The following is a 16575-nucleotide window of genomic DNA, read 5'->3' as shown; positions in this document are numbered from 1 at the left end:
AGGTGGGATATATAGGCAATAAAAGAAAAATAATATTTATAAGAAATACCGTTTCATATTGTATGGTAATATAATTAGTAATTGTACTTAAACAAACGCGAGTTTAGCAGTTAAGTCTCGTGAATATGAATTATGTTTTATTTGTAGAACTATGTATACTAAATATATAATGATACTTATGTTTATTCGGTATAACTTGAGATAGCTTAAATGTTTAACATAGGTAATAAAATTTTATTATTCATATGTATTGTATACATTTATTCTAATGTTTACGTTATAAATAAACTCACTTGATATACGATTATAATTATAATTTATTTTACAACCCATATAATACTTTAACGAATATCAGAATTATTAATTTTCGATTGGTACCACACTTTTTTAAAAATTGCGTTTTCAACCATACTATTTTATGTTACACGTATTATATTATTTCAAATATTATTAAATTCGACTAGATATTGAACTCATTTGTTATTGTTTTTTGTTATTCAACGGTTATTTAATTTATACTATCCCAAAGTTATTTGTTTATTTGAATAAAAAGTCTTCGGAAGGTTGAAGTTTAGCAAGATTGAATTTACAAACGGGAAATTTATTTTGCATGAAGAAAAAAAACATATTATACTTATACGATATTGAACAATACAATACGCACTATAATGAATGACCGTTACTTATTATAAAATCGAACCCAATCCACTGCCACTGTATAGTGTATTATGTTATATTTATTTAAAATGCCATTTATGTTTATCGTGTTTATTGTATTATATTCACTCTATTCGTACACGTCATATGCACGATGGGGTGTTTAAAGCCGATCGACAGCAATTCATCCGATAAAAGACCAACTATCGCAGGAAGCGGGTAAAAAGATTAATGCATTTTCGGAACCATAATTCACAAGTGTATGTATGTGTGTATATTGTATATATATATATATGCAATATTAACTTATTGAGTATACTTTTGCCGGGACTCAAAAGTGATGGCGGTAGGCTGGTGGCTATGACTCGGGAAGTGGAGAGGAGTAGGGTTAAAAATGACAAACACTATTGAAACTGACAGATAAAGTTGTATAGGACGGAAAATATACGTTTAACAAATAAGTCGAAGCATATTTTTAATATCTGATACAACCAAAAAGTAAAAAACTTTTACAGTCCAAACGAAACGATTCAATCACTCGAATATTTGGTTTGTATGGCTATCGGAATTATTTACACTGCCAAAACAAAAGAATTATTTACAAAAATAAATTTGAATTTTGTATCATATATTATTCATCGACGTTCAAATCCCATGGATAATCGTATCAGAATCGTTTATTTATTTAATTTGTGTATTATAATCATTTGCACCGACATTTTAAATAAACGACCGTAGTCCATTTGAAATAACGTAGAAATATTAAATGAAATAATAATTTCTATCTCTGTCGGCCAGGTATCGATAATCTAAAATACACATACACAAGGACATTATACGAATCGTAAATATAATTTTCAGCATAGTTATGAATAACAAATTTTAGAATTTTATCTCATTTAATTATTAGGTACTTAATTAGTCACATTTTTGTGTTTGTAAATAATAATAGTTTTGCCGATCATGTCATGCTAAACCAGATTGTAGCAACATGCAAATTTTATCAAGTAAAATATTTACTAAGTAAAAAGGTTTTGTATTTAATGGTTTATATAAAAAAAAAATGCATAATGTGAATATTTTAGTGTTATGATACAATTAACTATACTATACTTTTAATGTATCTAAATTCCTAAAATAAATATAGATTAAGAAATTTTACAAACACTTATAAGTTACATTATTACTGATATTAATATTTATTTTTTTAAAAGGTTATACGTTATTTTTTAACTAAAATATTTTAAATAGTTTTCATTTCATAATATTAAATTTGATCGTTTATATAATATCCTGCTGTTATTTTTTATTAAATACAAATTCACTTAAAAATTACACAATATAAATTTCCACCGTCTAGATTTAATATCTAGTTATGTAAGGCCATAAAAAAAATAAAAATCATATTTTGATTATATTGTTATTTAGGTACATTATACTATAGTCATACTTTACTGACGACTTTGTTCTTTCAATATATTTTCTGAATCTATCATACTTATCACAAAATATAAAAATAAAAAAAATATTTAATTTAACATAATTACAATATGATATGATATTATGACTCTTTTTCTCGTTAGGTAACGGGAGAAGATACAACCGTATTACTATCAACATAGATATTAAAATTACTCATACCATATTAAAAGGGGGTTAGTTTATTTCTAAACCCTTTTCTGTTTTTATGAAATAATTTTCATGTAACGGAATGATTACAAATGTATCTTATACCTATTGGTGCAGAGGTTTAAATATGGGCTTCACGTTAATTTCCAAAGAAAAAAAAATACCGAGCCAGTGAGAGCTGGGTTTATTTAAACCATCAGAGTTTCTTACTTTTTCATCAAAATGTTTTTTTTTAATACTATTTTTTTTTTTTTTTTTGAAAACCTTCAGGCAAAACAACGAGCAGACAGGTTTAGGATTTAGCAGCCTGTCAAAGAATAATTTATCGTTATTTATTTATTTATTTATTTTTTTTTTTCATTACATTTTCTCTTTACTTGCCACTTCGTTTTCAGTTGAAAACTACTTTTGTTATTCAGTAAGTTATAAATTGCTCTCCTAATGTTCGGAGGTTTCTCATATAAATTACTAAATCGATTTTATCATTATTATTATTATTATTATTATTATTTTTTTTTTTTATTCGATTTTCAATAATAATTTGCGTGTAGTACAATTTACTTGATTTCAATACCTACCTTAATTAACTTCACATAATCACATTATTTGAAGAAGATTCTTGAACAAAAAAATATTTTATTTAATAATAATAATAAAATTATTTATTAGTATATAATATTATCAACGATAAGGATACAAAATTGGTTTCAGAAATCGATCACTGAAAACTTTGGTTTCCAAAGTTAATATCGGCGAAGTACCTTTACGGAATCCGAACAAAAACTATGTATATATATATATATACATGTATATAATTTAAAATATATGTATATATATATTTTCATTTAATAATCTAACTTGGGCAGTATTATAGTGTCAAGGAAAACTTTTTTCACTTTTTCAATAAACGTCATAATATTTCTATGGAAATTTAGTGGTTTTGTATACGTTGCTAAATTGTTGTCCAAATAAATTTCAAGTAATATATCTAAGAATTGTTGACATTTTTGAAAGTATATTGAAATATTTAAAGTCTAAATCAGTATATTATGGAATAATCGAAATCTATTTAGATGTGCAATATTTGTTTAAATACGATATCATGATCTTATAATGAAATTATATGTAAAAGATGGATCTTTAGCGGTGTTCAATAGAATATAATAAAAATATTATTTATTTGTTAAAATATTGTTTGTTTTAATTGTTATTATTTCAATTATCATATCATCTATCAATGCCATCGTTCGTGTAATTAAAAGTTGAACATTCAAATACAGTTTTCAAACAAATATTTATATCTTTAAATAGTTTAAATGTTTAAATGAAATATCATTTGAATAACACTGTATTTAATTTCAGGAAATGTTTATTTTTATTAAGTGGATATACAAATAGACATACTGGTTTGTTTTTCTTTCGGATATTTTTAGTATTATAAGGTTTAAATAATAGTAGCTATATTATTATAGTTTCGAGGTTGTTTTTTTTTTTTTGTAATTAAAAATTAATATATTTGATTATTATATACTGTTATTGTTAGTTCATATCTATAATAAAAATCGTTCACACATTTTAGTGAATCAAAATATGTTTGTTAAAACTTAAAAGTGATATTTTATTAAAGTTATGATATTTATTTATTGTGTAGCATGAAATATATTATTTTCATATTAAAATATTTGTTGTACCAATTGTTTATCTGAAAATTTTATGTTGTCAAATAAATAAAAAAGTAAAAAAAAACATTATGTTTTGACCAGTAATAAAATTTCTAATTTTTTATTGTAAAATTATTAGTTGGTATTTTATCAGACATTAATATTATACAATTTATAAACCGTAACTACGTTTGGATTTGTTTTTTAAGAGTTTATGCAGTAAATAATCAAAACCATTTTCCTGTTACTGTATTTTTTTTATATTATATATACATTAAGTCTGTTTACAATTCAATTATTTTATCAGCTTTTAGTTTATTTCGTATCTTTTGTAAACATATTATTTTAATACAAGAACTTTTTATACGCGTATATGTGCATTGTGTATGTATGCTACGCGGAAATATAATATAGGTACTATAATAATAACAATAAGACGTATAACGCTTGAAAAGAAAAATTCTTGTTGGAAAATGTTTTGTTTCCAGCGTTGTCATACAGCATCTTTAAAGTTCGGTAAATAATATACCCGAAGATATTATAATATTAAGTACGACAGTAATAATTAAGCTTAAATATCACATTGGAAACAATGCAATAAGTATGACACAGTATAGAGTGTATATATACGGATGAGTGGATTTTGATTTGTATTCTTCGTATAGTTTTTTTCGATGAAAAGCAAATATTCCCGTTTTCTGTGGTAATTTATCTATTTAAACTTGAAAATGTTTGGGAAACGCTATTGGTGATGAGGGAGATATAGGCGAGATGCTTAAGTCACGGAGGGACGACGTAATAATTACCTCGTCCCGTCTATTCCACGATGCATTTAAAACGTCTCCACGGGAAGAATGGAAAAAGCGTTCGTATTAATTTTCATTACGACGGATTTCTTTGGACCGCCACTAACATCGCCTCCATTACTGTTCTCGCCACCCTGCTGCCACTGTTGGTGAAGTATTAGGCGCTCACGATTAGCTCTCCGTTTTGTTTGTAATTAGAAAAGCGAGTTTGTCCGTTTATAATTGCATGATCGTTTTTGTTGGATTTTACAGCCACCGCGTCGCGTTTTGTCTGTCCGTTGTCTCAATGCAATATATAACACACTTATATATATATATATACATGAATGTGTGTGTGTGTGTGTGTGTTTATATATATACTTACATTATAATATATACATCCTTTTAATCCCGCAGACAAACCACAAAACACACTAAACTGATTTATATATATATATATACATTTGTGTGTGTGTACGCGCGCGCGTGCTCATTTTACATATCTATGTAATATTATATACGTGTACAATGTTACTATTTTAACGGCATACAATGAATTTGAAATTTATTTTACCGGTCGACCCCGAGAGAAAATGTTAATCTTTTTACTCGGAATTTATTCCTACTCTAGAGAACCGCATAGATTTTGTTTTCCGTCTGTCTCTAATACGAAGGACCTGCGCACGTGTCTGTGGCTTATAAATTAATTTTTTACATTTTTTCATAGACTTTTAATTTAATTTCATCTACCGCGATTAAGACATTAAGTACTCGTTGAAACTATGGTAAAATTATCGTACTTTTTTAATTTTTATAACCACTTATATAACCAATGAACTAATTATTTATCGGTTGTATAATAATACACGAATATAGGTGTTCTGTCGTGCATAACCTTTTTAAATTTTTGTGAAACGAAAAAGAAATGATACCTAGTATTTAAAAAAATGTGTGCACAACATTTTAGATGCGCAATATTATTATTTATAACTGCATCATGGTGTTTCAGTTCGTGCATCAATAAATTAATTTTAGCAGCGATGTACGTATTTTGCCTATACATTGAGCCGGCCAATAGGTTATGATGAAAAATTCCGAATAGGGTACTAAGTAAACAGTCTATAGAGATCTTTAAGGAATTCGTTTAACGTTTTTCTTAGTTTTCATTCAATATTTTAGTGCAATGGATGGTGATAAATTATTATCATAAATAATAAGTTAATGATTAATCATTATACTCAATATTCCAACACTTTCACTATAGCAATATTTTTCAATTTTGTGTTGCTTATAAAATTACAATATTTTACAAAAAAAAAAAAAAAACCCAGCTATAAATTAAAATCACAATTTAATTTTTCGGTCTGTTAGTAGTTTTAAAAGTTCCAAAACAAAAAAAAATCATTAAAATTATTTATTCTTGGGTGCAAAATAAGTAATTAGTAATAATATACAGCTTTAGGTTATTTATTCTACTTGTGAAAAATAAAATTGTCTCGTTAATAGAACGCAATTATTATAAAGAATGTACTAATATAAATTGTATTATTTATTTTATTGGTGCACTTAATCTACGATAAATATCATATTTTAATTATATGTACTTATATATGAACTTCTTTAAAAAAAAAAAATTAATTTTCAATTTTCAAACTTTAATTCGTTTTTAAATTGTAATCAATAGACGATGAATTAATGACGATAAATTAATTTGTCATGATATAATTCATCAAAGGAAAAAATTAAAAAGTACATTTTAATATTCAATCTGTTGCTGATAATTATAATAATTATCCTTTTAAAATTGATTTGTAATCAATTATTTAAATCTGTCGTAGTAAATATTTTTTACTTTTCAAAATCAAATAAAAAATAATTTAAATAATTTATATTTATTAACTATTATTAATAGTACATAGTTTTTAAATGATTGTATTATATTTTATATAGTATATTCGTAATTAATTCACCATACTTATAATTAAATTAAATATTTTTATTTAGATCTCGAGTAATGTGAGAGTTTTTGGTTGTGCAATGGTGTATTTTTTCTTTTCAGGAAATCATTTTTTGAGGCAATTTCCATCGTTTTTTGTAATTTATTAAATCGATTTGATATTATACACAGATTTTTTTTAAGTAAATTGAATTTTTTTTTTTTTTGAAAATTGATTTTGAGTATATAATTCATATTACCTTACAAAAATGTTGAATCGAGTAATTACCTTATACGTATTTCAAAAAAGAACTAAAATGGTATAATAAATTGGAGTAAATAAAAAGTTTGTGATTTAATCTATAAAAAATACTTTTTATACTAGTGTAATCAACGAAATGTTTCATGCAAAATACATAAATATTATTTAAACGTTATAATATCGTTCGTAGAAAATGTATTCAATAAGTATATGTGAAAGCAATCGCTGATAAATGTATATATACGAATATGTATAGTTATTATTATTGTAAATTTAGCGGTTTATACTAGTCTCTGATGAGTTATGGTGTATATATTATTATTATATAATAATATTCGATACTAATATTACGGCTTACGAGAAATCAAACTTTAAAACCTCGAAGCAAATAAAGTGATTTATAAGTTTTAACCGATTTTATTAGGCGTACGACATAACATTATGACGTTTCATATCAAACTGCCGTGTTGTAACTATACATATATGTATTTATGTGTGTGTGTGTGTGTGTGTTGTAGGTACACTGCGAACAATATATTAAACGTACATGCGTACAGTGAATTGTGGTTTGTAATATAATATAGTTGGTCTCGCCGGATTTATCGACACACATGTATTATATTAATATCGTAACGCAACCGTAGATAATATTAATACGTGTATAATATAATATAGGTAGGTATTGTACGTATCAAGTTCGGTAATGATATATCGAATTAAAAGGTTAACCCTTTCATCGACCTATCGTGGGTCTAGGCCTCTGTGGTGTGTGTGCACATTTTATAAGCTCTGTTCAGTGCAAACAGCAGCAGCTTCCAGCCGTTGGCAATCACGATAATATTAATTATTATTAAAATCGTTTTAGTACGGTACACACGTGGCGGCGGCGAACGGCTCACGCACCCGCGCGCGTGTTTGAGCACAGTACCTACCTACGGGCGTATTCGCCGCCACTCGTCAATTTAATCCCATGTGTTTACGCTCTTTTGATCCCTTCCCGTGCCAGAGGGGTAACCTACGAGGGGCGAACGAGTGGTAGCTGCGATGACGGTGACGGCGGCGGTCGTAGTTTTACTGTACTGTGCATAATATATAGGTACAGTGCACTGCAACATGCCAGGACGATAAGCGATTTTCGTATTTTTTTTACCTCATTATCTATTTGATAATACACAATATGCTTTAATTTTCGACGACGATAGAGCGGTAATAATACGGTCAGCAAGTGTAGGCGCACACTGTGCGCTCCGGTCCAATAATTATCGAGTATACATGTGTATATACAATCGCGCGTAGGGTACACGTCGTCCATTAAGTCGAACCGATTTTTATCGTAATCGCGTATATCGACGTAGTTATGTGTATAGTAATAACATGCTATAATATCACCACATGTATTCTACACAATGATGATATACTGTGGTGCAACCAGGATTTATTCTAGGAGGGGTCAAAAAAATTGTATTTATCTATAATTTTCCTTAAATAATACATACATTTTATTGCTTAATAAACAAAATTATATTATTTAATATACATATATTTTACATTTTTAAATTTATATTTACATGTATATGTCAATTAATTATTGTTATTATGTCAGTTAAATTATGGCATAATCATAATATTGATTTTATTTATATATCGAATCCGAAGTGTTATCAAAAAAATACCAAGTCTAATAATCAATCTAATCAATAAAATTTGATGAAAATTTCAGGGCAAGTTTAAAAATAAAAATAAATACTATGACATGAGTTAATGGGAGGGTCCACCTCTCTGGGCTCGTCGCTCATTACAGTACAGTTCGGATGATGATGATATTGCTGCGAGTCGGCGCACGACATTCTTAAGGTTTTTTTTTAATTTCTTTTAAATTTTTTTTCGTACACATTGTAATATTATTTACTATTCCTAACGATCGCGCGTATCACATGATTTAATTTACGGCGGTTTTGTTTCCGCATGGAATATTGACTGGTTCCTGACAAACGAAAAATCGCACGCGTAATTAGTTACAGCCGATTCTCGACGAAAACTATCCGCAATATTCGCTCACCACCCGGACAGACGTGAACGCCACGACGATAAAATATGCCTTCGTACGGAACAGCGTATCTACGCGACATAACGCAATAATAATAATAATAATAATATTAATAATAATTATTATTGTTATTATTATTATTATTATTATATGATGCCGTTATTGCGTTTGTCAAGGTTTGCGCGAAAATTCGATTTCGTGCAAAGCGCGTTGCTGCAACGCGCGTGTAGCCCGTGCGGATATCCCGCGACGTATATATAAACATATAGCTGCTGCGGTTCTCGTCTGGACACGTACGACGACACAATTGACTTAATCCGACCGAGGATAAATTAGAACTGCGGGCAGGCGAAAAAAAACTGTCTTAAGGTCTTTTACGTGACCGTTATTTTAATCGGTATTAAAAATGGTTGGGCTCAGCCGAAGGTGGGATGTATCGTAACACACACACACACACACACACATGTATATGTGATATTTTAGACGTATAGTCCGGCCACTATTTTACGGCGAGCCGCATTCGAGGCATAACCCTACACCCCCCCCCCCCCAACGTTGACCACACTGCCCCGTAACATCTGAGTTATAAAGCATTGAGCTGCGGTACGGTTTGTTGAAGGATTGTAATATATTATATTATTATTATTATTATTACTATTTTCATTGCGAGTCGATATACCGCCGTAAATATTCGTAGGCACTGAAAAATGCTGTACGATATTATATAATATGTTTATTATTATCGTTATAATCAGGTATTACTGCTGCAGAGCTACGGTGTCGTAGAGATCAACGCGTGATAGTTTTTTGTTTTGATTAGAATACCATAAAAACGGTCGGTAAGAGGTATTATCCGTCATCGAACACGCGACATTGTGTCCTTACAATATTGTATTATATCATGTTATGGTGTGATCATATAAATCGTAATCAATTATCTAAGATCGATTTAAAAAGCAGAACGCGATAATCATGTTTGTTTTGAATAATTAGCTTGAAACACGAAAAATACATAATATGAACAAAATGTACGAAGTCGTGAATAGTATTAAGTTATTCAGGGTTTAACGTCCAGTTTTTAGAAATTGACATGTGGCGTGAAGTGAAATCGAAATTTATAGGTTGTACTTTGTTCGTAATCGGGCTACAAAGGATATATCTATCGTTCCATTAATTTATATATATATATATTTTTTTTTTACCACAAATCGTATTTCACCACAAGTTTTGTTGACCTCAATAACCTATATTCTGATAGGTTGCACGATTTTTTTCAATTTCGAGAACGATTTTGAATGCATCTATATTACTAAGGTCTTGGAAATTGGAAAACGTGAGAACTACAAAAATAAATGTTATTGGTATAGAAAAATTTGTTGGAAAACCATTTTTCAATTAAATTAAAATAATAAATAGATTTATCCGATTTGGATTTTTTTGTCTTTATAATATACAAAATGATTTGCCAGGCATACTGATCAATATTTCAGATCAAAGCAATAAAATATAATATACTGGTTGTACAAATGACAAGCATGTTTTTTTTCATTTTTGTCTCCGTCGTCAGTTTTTGATGAGAAAATTGCTTTAAACTAAAACTTTAAGGTTGGTTTGAAATTGGATTTAGTTTTTTTGTTGTTTTATATTTCATTGAAATGGTTTCATAAGTGTTTGTTAATATCTCATCACTTGGGAGATGAAAAGTGTGTCTAACACACTACTACCCTCTTTTCTAAGAACGCAATTTTCACGTGTGTGGACGTCACTCCCAATGGAGTGAGCTCGGCAATGGCTGGGTAGAATAACGAAACGGCGGCGGAAGAATACGAAAAAGTAGTATATAAATTGGATTTAAAAGTAAAAAGAGTTCAGTACTTTTCCAAGATTAAAATTTTTTATAAAAACTGGAATATTTACACAGTAGATACTAGAAACTGATGAAATTATTTTTATTATTTTATCGTTTGTAATTCAAAAATGAATAACAATAAAAATTTGAATTTTTTATCGAATACTTAGTACAAAGTTCTCCAAGTTTTAATTAATATGATTTTATTTATATTTCATAATTTATAAAAACCGTCTGAGTTTTAAAAATACTAGACCTATTAATAAATAAAGTTATATCTAATTAATATTTGATATAAAATTATTATCAAGGTAATAAAGTAATATACTAAGTGCATAGATTTCAATAACTCAAAAATTACTCGATATAAGGACTCAAATACCAAAAACTATAGTATTTAAGTATACTAAAAAAAAAAAATTCTAAAATCAGAATTTTGATAATCTACATTGATAAATAATATTTAAGGAATTTCTCATTGATTTTGTGAGCTACTCTTTATTTTTTCAAATTTTTTATTTTATTTTATAAAAATATAAATATTTTTACTTTAACTAAATTAATGTCAAAATATTATTTTTAATCAAATTATCATCATAAAGTCCATTGTATTATTTTGTTATAACAATTATTTAAGCTGCAAAGAGTTAATGTTATTATATTATCTTAATGAACGTTTTTTGTAATTTCATAATTTTTTTTACAACAGTTGTATTATATTTATAGATGCTTATTGCATTAACAAAGCTACCAGACAGTATTAATATAGCTATTCAAATATTTTACTGGAATTGTAAAGTTATATCTTTACACTTCTCCTCTTAATTTTTTTATAGAACAAACTTTTACAAATTTCATAATGCAAGGTATAAAAACAATTATTTATAATTATAATATATTTTTTTATTTAATGAAACTGTAGGGATTTATGTAATAACTTCTTCACCGTCTTTATTTTATCCGATTACTACACTGATATGAATACAATAATTAATATATTATATGCTGGTATTACTATGTAAGGTAACTAATGGTACACTCTACAAATTGTTATAAACATTTTATACATTTAAAATTGAATTCCAAATACAAACTATAGAATTTACAATTTGACAGTTATCATATTAGTTTTTTATTATGTCAAATCATGATAAGTTTTACCAAAGTTTAGTACTGTTATTTGGAGATAATAATGTTATATAACTGAACTTCGAAGTACTAAAGTTTTTGTATTATTGCTAAAATATTCAATTAATTGAATAATTTACAATTTATACAGGTCATAATAATATTATACTTAATTATAAAAGAGATTTACTATATTATATCCATATATTAAGGTAACACAAAGACTGTATCTGATAGGATTAAAAAAGAAAAAAAAATTTTATTTCCGTTTTATAATTATTTTACTCAACTGTTTTTTTTCATATTTATAACTTATAAGTTGCAAGTAAAAAGGTACATTTTTTCTAATTATTATATTCTTAGGTAAGAAAAGTGTATAAAATTGTTTTAATGAAAAGTAAAAAACATCGCGCTTTATACATCTTAAAAAGTATAAATATTTTATTAAGTATAAAAGTTTAAAATTTATAATTAAGGTGTACCAACCTAATTTTATTATATCAATAATTTAATAATAATAATAATATAAATCACAATTATTAAAAATCTTTGTTAGGCGATTCTAACTTGAAATATTAAAAGCATACAGCTCTGTAGTATATGTGTACGTAAATGATCTTAAATTAAAAATTTCATTATGTGATTAAAATAACTAAGCTTTTCATAGCGAAAATTATATCGAAATGTTGTGTTTTTTACGGGATTATAATTCTATGATAATATGATACCTATTATATGCTTGTTTTGATATATTGTGAATTTTAAGATGAATTCTGGTAATACATATTACATAAATAACTTTAAAATTCTCACGATCATATTAGTTATTTTTATCAATTGACGAATCAAAGCTTGAAATATATTGTAATAGTTAAATACTGAAAACACAAAATCATAATAGTATACGGTTGGGAAAATGATAATTATTAGAGTGCGTATTTTATACCACAACGAATGAATGTTCGGTTTGTGCGATACAGACAGATGTATAGGAAAAGGCGCATGGATTATAAAATGTTCAAGTCAAATGAAAAATATGTAAAATTGTTTTTGTCAATATTACTGTCAGCGTTGAAGGCTTAGCAAACAATAGAAACGGTACCGTGACGAACATTATAGGTAAGCACGGGCGAAGTTGATTTATCATTGAGGGTTGAAGACAAGCTTGGAGTTATAACACTGGTGGTGGATCCGAGTTTTTGTTTATGATTTTATTTTATTTTTATATTATTATTGTTGTTATTATTATTTTTGGGCACCACTGTTCGGTGTTCAGAATCGATATAACGCAATATAACTAGCTAGCAAAACGTGCTACAGGATTGACCAAAGTTTAGAATAACATCTGTGGCGAAAAAAAAATGGTATTTTTCGTAATTGTAGTAGAATTTTAATCGAGTTTTTAGCAGTGACAATTGCTGACGCTATTGTAGTGTTGTTGTAACCATCGAGTCATGATTTTACCAAATTATGTTGCATATTAAATACCCATATTACATGTCGTAGGTATAATACACGTTTGTTATGCTCATACTACGCGTATTGTGCGTACCTGCACGCTTTTGTAATTATCATTTTATTATTACAATATATTTTTAAATGAAAGCAAATTTCGAGAAGGAAAATAAATGAAAAAAAAAAAAACACATCAACAGATTATGAAAGTTTTAAAAATTCATGTTTTCGTGATGCGCATTATGTATTATATATTATATAAGTACTGTTCTTTTCAAACGAATTATTATTAAATATTGCATTTTTACATATTGTGTTCACATTCATATGAAAGTATATTTTGTATTACTATTATTATTTTTTATATGCAAAGCGGAAATTGATAAGACCATCCACTCAGTGCAGTGGTGCGATGAAAGCGGTTTAACAGTGTACGACAAATACCTACGCGCTTAGCTAACATTATATATTCTTGTGAATAATATATAAGTGGCACGCCTATATTATAAACACGTGTTATACTTATTTTTAAAAGGGGATGTTATATTTTGTATATCGCACTAAATGTTATCTCTAAAAGTATTAAAGGAAAATGCAGAGGATAAAAATAATCGTTCGACTCTTACGGTTAATCTTTTTCTCATTTTTATTATCACTTATTAGAATTATTATTTTTTTACACGTGATCTTAAATAAATTACATTTTTTTACCATCGGCATTAACTGCATTACTAATGCAGTCATAAGATTGTTCGCCTTATAGTTTTTACATATTATTTATAGATATGAATACATAATTATTCAAATTAATTTAGGTTATTATTATGATTCACAGAATATGTATAGATGATAAAACATAATTTATAATGCGCACCACGAGTACCTACTATATTTTTCTATTATATTTATTTTTCGACTAAAGTGGTTCTTTATTAGAATTATTGTCTGTATGCACAATGTATTATTATGATGAACTTATTGTAGTTATAAGTATATGTAGTTATATAACTAAGATATTGAAAAATATTATAGGTTCAATTTAAAAATAAATAATTTAGGCAATGTAGGTTCTAATGAATTTTAGATGATTTATGCAATTCTGTAATTTTTTATTGTCTTAAACGAAATTTATTTAGATTGTACAATATTTATTTATTATATAGCTACATCATATTTTAATTATTGATAGGTATGATAGTTGGAAAAATTATTATGTTTTGCACATAGTTAGTTGCATAAACAGTCATGTTTATTATAATATATAACTTTTAAACTTTTAACACTATTTGTTTTGGTCATATTGATGATATTGGTGATATTCAATATTTATGGATATTTATTATGTAATAATAGAATAAATTATTATCAATTATTATTCATCGATCAAAAAACTTTCAGTTGATTTAATGAGGATACGTGAATAAAACAAAAATAAAACTTAATATAATCAATATGTTTCAAGAATTTCTAATTTCGTCTCATTGTAACTTTTGTTGATTTTTGAAAAAAGTTTTAAGAAATATCTTGTTGACTTTGTGGATCAATGCCCAATGACCACTTGCAAGTCTGATAATATTATTAGAGTGATGAGTTTAGAAAAAAATGTCTTGGAGATGATTGACTTGTTACACTATCTTTTTTCCTAAGTAGGTAGCTGTTGGTTCTGATTTATAGTTCGTTGTCGATGTAAAGGAGGGGAACCATTCTTTGTGAGTGGTTTCTCTTGTTGATTGATAATCCGAATATTGACACATTGACGCGAATTCGATAAGATTCGGTATAATGGTCTTTTCAGGTTTTTCGACACGTGAACTAGACGAAACTATAGATGGGTCTGTATAACCGAATGGTGAATAGCTTTAAATTTAAAACACGTATAGTTTCACAACAAAGAATTTTCTGTGGTTATTACTTATTACGTTATACTTTAATCCTAAGGCTTTAGCGTTATAAAGCTAAATGGATTACGTTTTCAAAATAAAGATTTTTAATATTTTACTGTTTATTTTGTTATCGTAGAAGGTAGAGGCAATAACATTTAATTTTTTAAATATTGTTGAAATATTATCATTAAATGTTGTTAACAACCGTATGCGTAACTAAAGGTACATTCTAAATGTTTATGCATTCTTATAATGGGAGTCTATATTTTTTTTATAATTATTTTTGAAAACACTAACTGTATGACAATAATGAAACTATTTAATTTAATCTTTTATTTTTAACACTATTATTGAGATAAAAAGAATATTCGTATTTATTAATATATCGTTTTTATATTGATAAATAAAATTGTTGTCTCTTGATTTTTGGCAGGGTCAGTTATAACCGTTTTTGTAAATTATTCATTAGAGTTGTTTAGAATTCAGTCAAAACTTGTTCATTAATCTAAATTCAAATTTGTGTTATTCAATGTGTTCTATAGTTTCCTTTTGTTTTGTTTTGTTTTTTTTTTTTGCTAAAATGTCTTTAAAGAACTATCAAAAATCTAAAAAAAAAACGTGTACTTTATATATTTTATTAACTTGGGTAAAAATATGTTCTAATAATATGCACTAAATAGATTAATTAAATTACAAATTAACTAAATTATTGTCTATCAAAAACTATTTTGACGAAGTGTATGTGGGATAAAATAACATAAATTTATTATTTAAATTGTTATTAATATTATAATACAAATTTAATTGATAATATATATATATATATTAAAAAAAAAGTAAATAGTATATAATACATATAAGGTACCTATATAATTTATTTTTACAGTGTTTGCCATAAATATTTGATCAAAGATTCTCACTTTTGTTTACTTTAACTTTCAATTAAAATGTCAGTGTAATTGCGGTCACTTAGTTTACACAGAGTAAACATAAATATACAACTTGGTAAATGTATATTAGTTTTGGATCTCTGAACTACAATTCAAATTTTTTTTTCTATTATTGATGGGTTAGAATACAACTCAAATAGATGTATAACTAAGGTTGGAAAATTTTGTATAATTTCATTGCATTAATAATTACGTACGAGTAGGTAATTGAAACTCTGGCAGAGAATATGAACTCATCCTAGTGTAAAATTATTTAGTTAATTAAAAAGAATACTAGTAACTTCATACCACTGACAACTTTTACAATAGTCAGTTATTATCAATATCAATGAA

General features: G+C 26.8%; 1 protein-coding gene across 2 annotated transcripts in view; it reads left to right on the top strand.

The window, feature by feature from the left end:
* Positions 1–16575, top strand: part of LOC112598669 (discoidin domain-containing receptor 2-like) — a 258298-nt gene that overhangs the window by 66690 nt on the left and 175033 nt on the right. The window lies entirely within an intron of this gene.

This window comes from Melanaphis sacchari, unplaced genomic scaffold (assembly GCF_002803265.2).
Source record: "Melanaphis sacchari strain LSU unplaced genomic scaffold, SCAv2.0 Contig49_pilon_pilon, whole genome shotgun sequence".
Classification (NCBI taxonomy): Eukaryota; Metazoa; Arthropoda; class Insecta; order Hemiptera; family Aphididae; genus Melanaphis; species Melanaphis sacchari.
This window is presented reverse-complemented; position numbering and strand designations above follow the sequence as displayed.